A 13,968-nucleotide genomic window follows, 5' to 3' on the forward strand; every position below is an offset into this window, starting at 1 on the left:
TTTTTTTTTTTTTTTTTTTTTGCTTACTTCTTAAGATTGGTTTGGACTGAAAAGGCAGAGAGGAAAGGAGAAGATAAACAGGGGCCACTCAGGTTGGTTTAGGAAATAGGGGTGCTATAGTATTAAGGCTCAAAAGAGTGAGAATCTCTGGGCAGCAGATGAATGAGATAGTTTGAGAAGACTGAAGAGGACAGGAGAGGATATGGTAGGAAGTGTCACTATAGCTTATAAATTGGATTCCCTTTAACATCCTTTGAGAGACTTCAAGTAGAAATTTAAGTTACTATTTAATTACTTATGACCAATGAATTGTGTTTCTTAAGTATCATAATATGCCCAAATTGGGCCAGTGCAGCAGCCCTGTCTTATGGTTGGGTCCTGAATAAATGAATAAAAGATAACTATTATGACATAGACAGCAGAGGAGCAATGGAGAAGCTGCCCAAAAACTCTCAAAAGAAACAACATAAAAGAGTGTTGAGGAGACAAGAGAAGATGGGCAGAAGATTAAGACACGGAGATCACCTTCCTCCCCACACATACATCAGAAATACATCTACACGTGGAACTGCTCCTATAGAATACCCACTGATCGCTGGCAGAAGACCTCAGACTTCCCAAAAGGCAAGACACTCCCCACTTACCTGCGTAGGGCAAAAGAAAAATGAAAAAACAGAGACAAAAGAATAGGGACAGGACCTGCGCCAGTGGGAGGGAACTGTGACGGAGGAAAGGTTTCCACACACTAGGAGCCCCTTTGCGGGCGGAGACTGCGGGTGGCGGAGTGGGGGAGCTTCGCGGCCGTGGAGGAGAGCGCGGCCACCGGGGTGCGGAGGGCAAAGCAGAGAGATTCCCGCACAGAGGATCGGTGCCAACCAGCACTCACCAGCCCAAGAGGCTTGTGTGCTCACCCGCCGGGGCGGGTGGGGCTGGGAGCTGAGGCGTGGGCTTCAGTCGGATCCCAGGGAGATGTTTGGGGTTGGCGGCGTGAACACAGCCTGAAGGGGATAGTGCACCACGGCTAGCCGGGAGGGAGTCCAGAAAAAAGTCTGGACCTGCCGAAGAGGCAAGAGACTTTTTCCTGCCTCTTTGTTTCCTGGTGCACAAGGAGAGGGCATTAAGAGCGCTGCTTAAAGGAGCTCCAGAGACTGGTGCGAGCCGCGGCCAACAGCGCAGACCCCAGAGATAAGCATGAGACGCTAAGGCTGCTGCTGCCGCCACCAAGAAGCCTGTGTGCGAGCAAAGGTCACTATCCACATCTCCCTTCCGGGGAGCCTGTGCAGCCCACCACTGCCAGGGTCCCGGGATCCAGGGACAACTTCCCCGGGGAGAACGCATGGCGCCTCAAGCTGGTGCAACGTCACACTGGCCTCTGCCGCTGCAAGCTCACCCCGCATCCGTACCCCTCCCTCCCCCCAGCCTGAGTGAACCAGAGGCCCCGAATCAGCAGCTCCTTTAACCCCGTCCTGTCTGAGCGAAGAACAGACGCCCTCAGGAGACCTCCACGCAGAGGTAGGGCCAAATCCAAAACAGAACCCCGGGAATTGTGCAAACAAAGAGAAAGGGAAATTTCTCCCAGCAGCCTCAGAAGCACTGGATTAAAGCTCCACAATCAACTTGATGTACCCTGCATCTGTGGAATACCTGAAGAGACAACGAATCATCCCAAATTGAGGAGGTTGATTTTGGGAGCAAGAGAGATTATTTTCTCCCCTTTCCCTCTTTTTATGAGTGTGTGTGTGTATGCTTCTGTGTGAGATTTTGTCTGTATAGCTTTGCTTTCACCATCTGTCCTAAGGTTCTAGCCATCCGTTTTGTTTGTTTGTTTGTTTGTTTATTTTTTTTTTGTTTTTTTACTTTTCAAAATTTTTTCCATAATAATTATTTTTTATTTTAATAACTTTATTTTATTTTATCTTACTTTATTTTATTTTAACCTCTTTCCTTGTTTCTATTTTTCTCCCTTTTATTCTGAGCCGTGTGGAGGACAGTCTCTTGATGCTCCAGCCAGGCATCAGGGCTGTGCCAATGAGGTGGGAGAGCAAACTTCAGGACACTGGTCTACAAGAGACCTCCCAGCTCCACGTAATATTAAATGGCAAAAATCTCCCAGAGATATCCATCTCCACACCAACATCCAGCTTCACTCAAAGACCAGCAAGCTACAGTGCTGGACACCCTATGCCAAACAACTAGCAAGACAGGAACACAGCATCATCCATTAGAAGAGAGGCTGCCTAAAATCACAATAAGACCACAGACACCCCAAAACACACCATCAGACTTGGTCATGCCCACCAGAAAGACAAGATACAACCTCATCCACCAGGACACAGGCACTAGTCCCCTCCACCAGGAAACCTACAAAACCCATTGAACCAACCTTAGCCACTGAGGACAAACGCCAAAAACAACGGGAACTACGAACGTGCAGCCTGCAAAAAGGAGACCCCAAACACAGTAAGATAAGCAAAATGAGAAGACAGAAAGATGCACAGCAGATGAAGGAGCAAGGTAAAAACCCATCAGATCTAACAAACGAAGAGGAAATAGGCAGTCTACCTGAAAAAGAATTCAGAATAATGATAGTAAAGATGATCCAAAATCTTGGAAATAGAATAGACAAAGTGCAAGAAACATTTAACAAGGACCTAGAAGAACTAAAGAGGAAACAAGCAATGATGAACAACACAATAAATGAAATTAAAAATACTCTGGAAGGAATCAATAGCAAAATAACTGAGGCAGAAGAACGGATAAGTGACCTGGAAGATAAAATAATGGAAATAACTACTGCAGAGCAGAATAAAGAAAAAAGAATGAAAAGAACTGAGGACAGTCTCAGAGATCTCTGGGGCAACATTAAATGCATCATCATTCGAATTATAGGGGTCACAGAAGAAAAAGAGAAAAAGAAAGGGACTGAGAAAATATTTGAAGAGATTATAGTTGAAAACTTCCCTAATATGGGAAAGGAAATAGTTAATCAACTCCAAAAAGCACAGACAGTCCCATACAGGATAAATACAAGGAGAAACATGCAAAGACACATATTCCTCAAACTATCAAAAATTAAATACAAAGAAAACGTATTAAAAGCAGCAAGGGAAAAACAACAAAAAACACACAAGGGAATCCCCATAAGGTTAACAGCTGACCTTTCAGCAGAAACTCTGCAAGCCAGAAGGGACTGGCAGGACATATTTAAAGTGAGGAAGGAGAAAAACTTACAACCAAGGTTACTCTACACAGCAAGGATCTCATTCAGATTTCATGGAGGAATTAAGACCTTTACAGACAAGCAAAAGCCGAGAGAGTTCAGCACCACCAAACCAACTTTACAACAAATGCTAAAGGAACTTCTCTAGGCAAGAAACACAAGAGAAAGAAAAGACCTACAATAACAAACCCAAAACAATTAAGAAAATGGGAATAGGAATATACATATCGATAATTACCTTAAATGTAAATGGATTAAATGCTCCCACCAAAAGACACAGACTGGCTGAATGGATACAAAAACAAGATCAATATATATGCTGTCTACAAGAAACCCACTTCAGACCTAGGGACACATACAGATTGAAAGTGAGGGGATGGAAAAAGATATTCCATGCAAATGGAAACCAAAAGGAAGCTGGAGTAGCAATTCTCAATCAGACAAAATAGACTTTAAAATAAATACTATTACAAGAGAACAAAGAAGGACACTACATAATGATCAAGGGATCGATCCAAGAAGAAGATATAACAATTGTAAATATTTATGCACCCAACATAGGAGCACCTCAATACATAAGGCAAAAACTAGCAGCCATAAAAGGGGAAATCGACAGTAACACATTCATAGTAGGGGACTTTAACACCCCACTTTCACCAATGGACAGACCATCCAAAATGAAAATAAATAAGGAAACACAAGCTTTAAATGATACATTAAACAAGATGGACTTAATTAATATGTATAGGACAGTCCATCCAAAAACAACAGAATACATATTTTTCTCAAGTGCTCTTGGATCATTCTCCAGGATAGATCATATCTTGGGTCACAAATCAAACCTTGGTAAATTTAAGAAAGTTGAAATTGTATCAAGTATCTTTTCCGATCACAATGCTATGAGACTACATATCAATTACAGGAAAAGATCTGTAAAAAATACAAATACATGGAGGCTAAACAATACACTACTTAATAACAAAGTGATCACTGAAGGAATCAAAGAGGAAATAAAAAAATACCTAGAAACAAATGACAATGGAAACACGAGGACCCAAAACCTATGGGATGCAGCAAAAGCAGTTCTAAGAGGGAAGTTTATAGCAATAAAATCCTACCTTAAGAAACAGGAAACATCTCAAATAAAAAACCTAATCTTGCCCCTAAAGCAATTTGAGAAAGAGGAACAAAAAAAGACCAAAGTTAGCAGAAGGAAAGAAATCATAAAAATAAGATCAAAAATAAATGGAAAAGAAATGAAGGAAATGATAGCAAAGATCAATAAAACTAAAAGCTGGTTCTTTGAGAAGATAAACAAAATTGATAAATCATTAGCCACACTCATCAAGAAAAAAAGGGAGAAGACTCAAATCAATAGAATTAGAATGAAAAAGGAGAAGTAACAACTGACACTGCAGAAATACAAAGGATCATGAGAGATTACTACAAGCAACTCTATACCAATAAAATGGACAACCTGGAAGAAATGGACAAATTCTTAGAAATGCACAACTTGCCGAGACTGAACCAGGAAGAAATAGAAAATATGAACAGACCAATCACAAGCACTGAAATTGAAACTGTGATTAAAAATCTTCCAACAAACAAAATCCCAGGACCAGGTGTCCTCACAGGTGAATTCTATCAAACATTTAGAGAGGAGCTAACACCTATCCTTCTCAAACTCTTCCAAAATATAGCAGTGGGAGGAACACTCCCAAACTCATTCTACGAGGCCACCATCACCGTGATGCCAAAACCAGACAAAGATGTCACAAAGAAAGAAAACTACAGGCCAATGTCACTGATGAACATAGATGCAAAATTCCTCAACAAAATACTAGCAAACAGAATCCAACAGCACATTAAAAGGATCATACACCATGATCAAGTGGGGTTTATTCCAGGAATGCAAGGATTCTTCAATATATGCAAATCAGTCAACGTGATACACCATATTAACAAATTGATGGAGAAAAACCATATGATTATCTCAATAGACACAGAGAAAGCTTTCTACAATATTCAGCATCCATTTATGATAAAAACCCTGCAGAAATTAGGCATAGAGGGAACTTTCCTCAACATAATGAAGGCCATATATGACAAACCCACAGCCAACATCGTCCTCAATGGGGAAAAACTGAAACCATTTCCACTAAGATCAGGAACAAGACAAGGTTGCCCACTCTCACCACTCTTATCCAACATAGTTTTGGAAGTTTTAGCCACAGCAATCAGAGAAGAAAAGGAAATAAAAGGAATCCAAATCGGAAAAGAAGAAGTAAAGCTGTCACTGTTTGCAGATGACATGATACTATACATAGAGAATCCTAAAGATACCACCAGAAAACTAATAGAGCTAATCAATGAATTTGGTAAAGTAGCAGGATACAAATTAATGCACAGAAATCTCTGGCATTCTTATACACTAGTGATGAAAAACCTGAGAGTGAAATTAAGAAAACACTCCCATTTACCACTGCAACAAAAAGAAAAATATATCTAGGAATAAACCTACCTAAGGAGACAAAAGACCTGTACTCAGAAAATTGTAAGACACTGATGAAAGAAATTAAAGGTGATACAAATAGATGGAGAGATAAAACATGTTCTTGGATTGGAAGAATCAACATTGTGAAAATGACTCTATTAAACAAAGCAATCTATAGATTCAATGCAATCCCTATCAAACTACCACTGGCATTTTTCACAGAACTAGAACAAAAAATTTCACAATTTGTATGGAAACACAAAAGACCCCGAATAGCCAAAACAATCTTGAAAATGAAAAATGGAGCTGGAGGAATCAGGCTCCCTGACTTCAGATTTTACTACAAAGCTACAGTAATCAAGACAGTATGGTACTGGCACAAAAAGAGAAATATAGATCAATGGAACAGGATAGAAAGCCCAGAGATAAAAACACACACGTATGGTTCCCTTATTTTTGATAAAGGAGGCAACAATATACAGTGGAGAAAAGACAGCCTCTTTCAGTAAGTGGTGCTGGGAAAACTGGACAGGTACATGTAAAAGTATGAAATTAGAGCACTCCCTAACACCATACACAAAAATAAACTCAAAATGGATTAAAGACCTAAATGTAAGGCCAGAAACTATCAAACTCTTAGAGGAAAACATAAGCAGAACACTCTATGACATAAATCACAGCAAGATCCTTTTTGACCCACCTCCTAGAGAAATGGAAATAAAAACAAAAATAAACAAATGGGACCTAATGAAACTTCAAAGCTTTTACACAGCAAAGGAAACCATAAACAAGATGAAAAGACAACCCTCAGAATGGGAGAAAATATTTGCAAATGAAGCAACTGACAAATGATTAGTCTCTGAAATTTACAAGCAGCTCATGCAGCTCAATAACAAAAATCAAACAACCTAATCCAAAAATGGGCAGAATACCTAAATAGACATTTCTCCAAAGAAGATATACAGATTGCCAACAAACACATGAAAGAATGCTCAACATCATTAATCATTAGAGACATGCAAATCAAAACTACAATGAGATATCATCTCACACCAGTCAAAATGGCCATCATCAAAAACTCTAGAAACAATAAATGCTGGAGAGGGTGTGGAGAAAAGGGAACACTCTTGCACTGCTGGTGGGAATGTGAATTGGTACAGCCACTATGGAGAACAGTATGGAGGTTCCTTAAAAAACTACAAATAGAACTACCATACGACCCAGCAATCCCACTACTGGGCATATACCCAGAGAAAACCATAATTCAAAAAGAGTAATGTATAGGGCTTCCCTGGTGGCGCAGTGGTTGAGAGTCCACCTGCCGATGCAGGGGACACGGGTTTGTGCCCCCATCCAGGAAGTTCTCACGTGCCGCGGAGCAGCTGGACCCGTGAGCCATGGCTGCTGAGCCTGTGCGTCCAGAGCCTGTGCTCTGCAATGGGAGAGGCTACAAGAGTGAGAGGCCCGCATACTGCAAAAAAAAAAGAGTCATGTACCAAAATGTTCATTACAGCTTTATTTACAATAGCCAGGACATGGAAGCAACCTAAGTGTCCATCAACAGATGAATGGATAAAGAAGATGTGGCACATATATACAATGGAATATTACTGAGCCGTAAAAAGAAGCATAATTAAGTTATTTGTAGTGAAGTGGATGGACCTAGAGTCTGTCATACAGAGTGAAGTAAGTCAGAAAGAAAAAAACAAATACCGTATACCAACACATATATATGGAATCTAAGAAAAAAAAAAAAGGGTCATGAAGAACCTAGGGGTAAGACGGGAATAAAGACACAGACCTACTAGAGAATGGACTTGAGGATATGGGGAGGGGGAAGGGTAAGCTGTGACAAAGTGAGAGATTGGCATGGACATATATACACTACCAAATGTAAAATAGATCGCTAGTGGGAAGTAGCCGCATAGCACAGGGAGAACAGCTAGGTGGTTTGTGACCACCTAGAGAGGTGGGATAGGGAGGGGGGGGGGGGGGGGAGACGCAAGAGGGAAGAGATATGGGACCATATATATATGTATAACTGATTCACTTTGTTATAAAGCAGAAACTAACATACCATTGTAAAGCAATTATACTCCAATAAAGATATTAAAAAAAAAAAAAAGAGTGTTGAGTAGAGCATTCATGGTTTCAGTATCAACAAATCAATAAAAAGCAGCTAAGGGAAACCTTAAAATATAAACCCAGCAGCCTCTCATGGGCTGAGACTCATGCTTGAGAATAGCAAAGGAAAAGTGAGTTTGGGGAAAAGAATCTGAAAAAGAATGAATATATGTTTACATATAAATGAATCACTTTGCTGTACACCTAAAACTAACACAATATTGTAAATCTACTACACTCCAATATAAAATAAAAATTAATTTAATAAAAGAAAAGTGGGCGTCCCTGGTGGCGCAGTGGTTGAGAGTCTGCCTGCCGATGCAGCGGACACAGGTTTGTGCCCCGGTCCGGGAAGGTCCCACATGCCGTGAAGCGGCTGGGCCCATGAGCCATGGCCGCTGAGCCTGCACGTCCGGAGCCTGTGCTCCGCAACGGGAGAGGCCACAGCCGTGAGAGGTCCGCGTACTGCAAAAAAAGAAAAAAAGAAAAAAAAAGAAAAGTGAGTTTTGCTCTGAAACATCTAATGAAAGGGTGGGCTTAAAAAGCAACATGAACCTAAAGATAGAAACAGTAGAAAGAATGCTGATTAACCATAAAAAAAGGGAACAAAAAATATTCTAGTCTTCTGGAAGGATTCTTTAATCCAATCACAAGTTGAAGAAAGATGCATTAATATTACTAATATAGATTGCAAAAATTAATGTACAGCTATTGTAGTACAATTTGAGATATCAAGGTGGTGGTTTAGTCTGTTACAGAGGATTGTCTAATAAATTCAGAAAGATAGATTCACTTATATTTTTCATATATGTAATATATTTATGTATTTTTTCAATTTTTAAAGTAAATTGAAAAAAATCTTGATTTGCCTTCCTAACAATTCCATGTTTTAGAAGTAGAAAACTACTTAAAGAAAAGTACTATTTTCATTTAATTCTATTGAGAAGTAGTTGGTTATGTGTGTGGATGCTTAGGATAAAGTAACTGTGTTTACCTGTAGTTTATAACAGAAAATGAAGCAGATCTTTCCTGTGCTTACCCATGTTTCTTGTCTGTAGAGAAGCAAAACTAAAACGGGGGTGGGGGAAATTCAGATCAAAGGAAGTTGTAATTTCATACAAAAAGTGTCTACCCAGGAAGGAGAAAGAGGTCCTAAAGGGGAAATTCTGATTACTCTAAAAACAAGTCATGTGATTTCTAGTAAAACTTTGAAGAACTGAAAGAGGTGAGTTTTAAAGATATTGATACAGAGTTACCTGGAGTTCTCTAATGAGATCAACTATTTAACAAACCTGTACAAACCTTTCAAGGAAGTAATTTGTCAATAGATATCAAGACTCCAGATGTGTGTCATGGGGGACAAGATGAACAGAGAGAGTTCCATTTCCTGAGATGGGTAGTCTAATGAGTTTAATCGACCAGATTGCAATGACTGAATGGAAGGTGAATAAGTCCCAGTGTTGTGGTGGCTTGTTATGCAGCAGTAGATAGCTGGAACAAAGATGGGGAGTTAGATTTTCGAAATGTGTTTGGAGAGGCTGGAGATGTTTAAAAAGCAGTTAGAAATTCAGGTCTGTGGCTCAGGAGAGAGTGCAGGGCTTTAGAGTTTCCTTATGTTCTTCTCAGTTCTTATCTACCTCAAATTGTATGTGGTCACAATCACAGAGCAATTTCACATTCTTTATTTCTTTTGATCTTAACAATTTCACATTCTTTATTTCTTTTGATCTTTTGATCTTAACAATTCTTTATTTCTTTTGATCTATCTTGAAAAAATCGTGAGCATATTATTATATCCATAACAGAGTGGAGAAAATTGAGGCTCAGGAAGCTTTCACAATTTATAGAAAGTCCCATGGCATGGAACTCAGAACATAGGTCTTCTGATTCCCAGTTCAAGCTGTTTCCACCACACTCTGTTGTACTGAAGGGAGACAGCGAAGATGCCTACTAGTGATGAGGGGGCCCTGAGGTCAGAGAGCTGAGAAACTCAAGTCTGAGGAGGGATTAAGGAGAAGATTTAAAACTACTTCTTAAATTTCTTCACAGGAGCATCCCTTACTGGGAAGTAAATAATTACTATATCCCTAGGAAGATCTGGACAGATAACCTGAAAGGAAGTTCTTTGATGTCATTCATTCATAGGATTAACAATTATTTATTGAGCCCATGCCATGTTCTAGGCACTGTGCCAGGTTCAGCACTGGACAAGGTCCCTGTCCGCACAGGGCTCAAGGAAACAGACAATCAAGCAGTTCACCAACCATAACTTGGAGTCTGAGGTTTCTAGGAGGAAGTCACATGAAAATGGAATGCTAAGGGAGGAGCTGGAGAGAAGAGAGTGAAGGAAATTTTAGGCAGGAGGAAAGGCATTTGTATAGACCTAGAGGTAAGAGAGACAGAACCTCCTTCAAGGCAAATAGCAAAGTTAAATTTAGATGAAGTGTGGTTATGGGGTGAGGGAGTCATAAATTGAGGATGAAAGGACCAGATTCTGTAGGCATAATCTAGACATAAAAGGATTTAGACACATTGACTTGAGGGAGTCATAAATTGGGGATAAAAGGACCATCTGTAGGCATAATCTAGACATAAAATGATTTAGACACATTGACCTAAGTCTAGAAAAGTCCTGAAATATTCCAGTTCTCTTGGCATCTCTATCTTTCCCAACAATTGGATGAATACTTCATGCCAGCCCCCACTCCCAAGGTCATATCAGTGTCCTATGAGTAAAATCAGTCCCTTGATACTCAGTTCCATGAGCACCCTGAATATATCATATCTCTAGGCTTACACAGCCTAAGGGAGCAGAATTTGCCACCCTAATATATGTTTCTTTGGCATATTAATTGTTTTAAGCTGGTTATTTTCTAAGGAAAGAGAAGACGTGGTAAACATTCTGAAAACCATGTAGGAGTTACACTTTTGTAAGAAAAATTTATATTTGTAAGGGAAATTTTCATTTGTAAGGGTGTCTCCCTCTCTGTACCGGAAGAGGACAGAGGGAGACCAAATTTCTAGAAACTCTTATCAACGGAGTTGACCAAGTCTCTAGAAACTCTTATCAACGGAGAAGGCGCTAACTTAAGTCTGCCTAACAACCTTACCCTTGTTTACTGTGCTTTTCCTGATAACCTCCCAGAACAGTCACCCTCAACATCCTCTTTTGTCTTTAGCTGAGGATGGTATTTAAGGTGAGGGCTTCAGCCATTATGGCAAGTTACTCAGGTTTTCTGGGTTTCTCCCATGTACGCAATATTAAACTCTGATAATCTCTTGTTAATATGTCTCATGTCAATTTAATTCTTAGACCAGCCAGAAGAACCTAGAAGGGTAGAGAAAAAATTTCTTCCTCTCCTAAACCAGTCATAAACCAGATCCAATGTATTACCACCCTGAAAGGCCTTGCATGAGTGGCCAACAGGGTTTCCTTCAAGCATTGCTATCTCATCTCGCTAAAAGTTACATACTGTCATAATTCTATGATGTTATATTTGTTTCCCATACAAACATTCACTTTTACTCATTTTTTTCCATAGTGGTGAGCATTAAAGCCCCTTAAATGAAAAAGACCTGAGTATTTATTAGGGGGAATAGTGAGAAAGACAATAGCTTAGCTCTCAATTCTCAAGACAGGTACTGGAGGGCTGGGCAGCTGTAATAGGGAAAGGAAAGTTAGCACAGGAGGGGACCAGAACAAGCCCATGGCAGAAGAACGAACCTAAACTCTTAATCAGATGTTTGGGGGTTCCCCTGGTACTGAGCCCTCTGCTCAGACTCTCACTCAGAGACCCTAGACAAGTTTCCTTTCCCACAGTTTTGATCTCTCTCTGGGACAATGACAACATCATTTACCTTTGCTCATGACACAATTCCTTGCATAGACAAAGGTCTCAAAGAATGCCTCAAGGAGCACAACATACTTGAGCATAAAATGTGGTGACTATCAGAGTAGCTTCCTGTTATTCACAATGCAAGGAGACTTTACAGAGGACAAACCACAGCATTAAATATGAGGGGCCTACTTCCCCATCTCACCAAGGTCCTAATTTTGTCATGTCCCCTTGGGGAAAGAGATGGAGTCTGATTCTCCAGGCTAAGGAAGTCTCCCCAACTCACCACAGCCCTTTTACTAGGATGAAAATACCTGTTGCCTGGAACCCTTACTCCACTTCCAGGTTGAGCCACACCCCGTATTCCCTTTTCCGTCTGACAGGGCTTTCAGTGCACAATTAGAGGCAGTCAATTTGTGGAAATTACCTTGTATGCTGGTTGCCAGGAACAAATGAGGCAGCAGAAGTTCCAGAGCCAGAGACAGTTCCCACCTTCTGGAGCACATGTTATTCTCCAGAACTTCCCAGGAACTCTGGAGACAGGCCAGAACCAAGCTAGAAAAGGACCGAGGGCTCTCTTGAATTTGTGTCTTAAGGTTAGAGAAAAAAAATCACTGAGCTCTTCTCTCCATTCAGCAACTTGTGGGTGGGGCCTGGGCACCAGAAACAGGAAGTCCTATTGTGTTTTTTTGTTTTTTGTTTTAATGCGAGCACAACGGAAACGAACCATTTTGGTTGAATGTGTGTTAGTTTTTTTTCTGGTGAGAGGATCCATAGCTTCTACTGGTTTTCAGAGGTATCAGTGCTCAGAAAAGATTAAAGACCCCTGATAGAGAATATCTGCCTTCGGTTTCCCAGTTAGGGATCACCCTGATTAATCCAGAGGCTAAAATTTGCAGGTACCCACCCAAGGGGATTTCTGGCCTGAGCCAACTTTAAATCATGTGAGGAGTAAATCATGTGTGGGTAGGTTGAGAGCACAAAATGTGGGAAGTCAGATCTACACAGTTTGAATACTCGTTTCCCACGCCCAGGCTCTTCCTCCCTTATGATAAATTCACTGTATGAAACTTTACATTGGCCTATCCACTGAACATTAGTAGAAAAGCAAGGTTATTTGACCCAAATGAATGGATTCCACACCCTTGTGGTCTAAGAAATTTCAGGCCCATCCCTCTTGTATTTAAATGAGTTATTTGCCCACCCAAGACAATTTGGAGACCGATAAAGTAGCCACAGTCCCTGATACAGCATATTAGTAGCTATTTCCAATTGGGGACATTTCTGATTCTCAACAAGGAGATGACAAATAAAAACACTGCTCTCCTCAATCTCTGAACTGTTGTCTTGGAAGTAGTTACCCTCCCCAAAGGATCAGCATGGGGAAATGGAGTCGGCTAAATACCAGAAATTGTATATGACACTTGATCATATTGGAGCCCTGTGAAGTGAGAAGGACAGTTATTACTACCTGCATTTCCAAACTGAAACTCAGGGTCAGACTTGCCTGAGGTCATGGTTCAGCTCCAGTCAACCCCAGTTTTCACCCAGCTCTTCCCCCAACATGGACTACAGTAAATACTTTGACTAGAAGGTAAGATGAAACAGGAGTAGAATGAACAAGTTTGAAGTGGAGTTAACTAAGAAAAACTCTAAAGTGAACCACGAAAAAGAAGCTGAGGAGGAGTAGGCAGAGTCAAATGACAGAACAGGGTAAGGGATGGAAGTCAAGGTCATGGGATTTGCTCCGACTGATTCCTCTGAGGATTTTTCAAAGGAGCTGTTGCCCAGTGGGGATTTTTTTGTTTGATTTTTCTCTTGATCTTTTTTTTATTTTAATTTTTGAATTTTATATTATTTTTTTATACAGCAGGTTCTAATTAGTTATCCATTTTATACATATTAGTGTATACATGTCTATCCCAATCTCCCAATTCATCACATGACCACCACCACCACCCCACTGCTTTCCCCACTTGGTGTCCATAGGTTTGTTCTCTACATCTGTGTCTCAATTTCTGCCCTGCAAACCATTTCATCTGTACCATTTTTGTAGTTTCCACATATATGTGTTAATATACTATATTTGTTTTTCTCTTTCTGACTTATTTCACTCTGTATGACAGTCTCTAGATCCAGCCACGTCTCTACAAATAACTGAATTTCATTCATTTTTATGGCTGAGTAATATTCCATTGTACATACGTACCACATCTTCTTTATCCATTTGTCCGTCAATGGGCATTTAGGTTGCTTCCATGACCTGGCTATTATAAATAGTGTTGCTTTGAATA

This window comes from Lipotes vexillifer, unplaced genomic scaffold, assembly GCF_000442215.2.
Source record: "Lipotes vexillifer unplaced genomic scaffold, Lipotes_vexillifer_v1.1 scaffold902, whole genome shotgun sequence".
Taxonomy (NCBI): domain Eukaryota; kingdom Metazoa; phylum Chordata; class Mammalia; order Artiodactyla; family Lipotidae; genus Lipotes; species Lipotes vexillifer.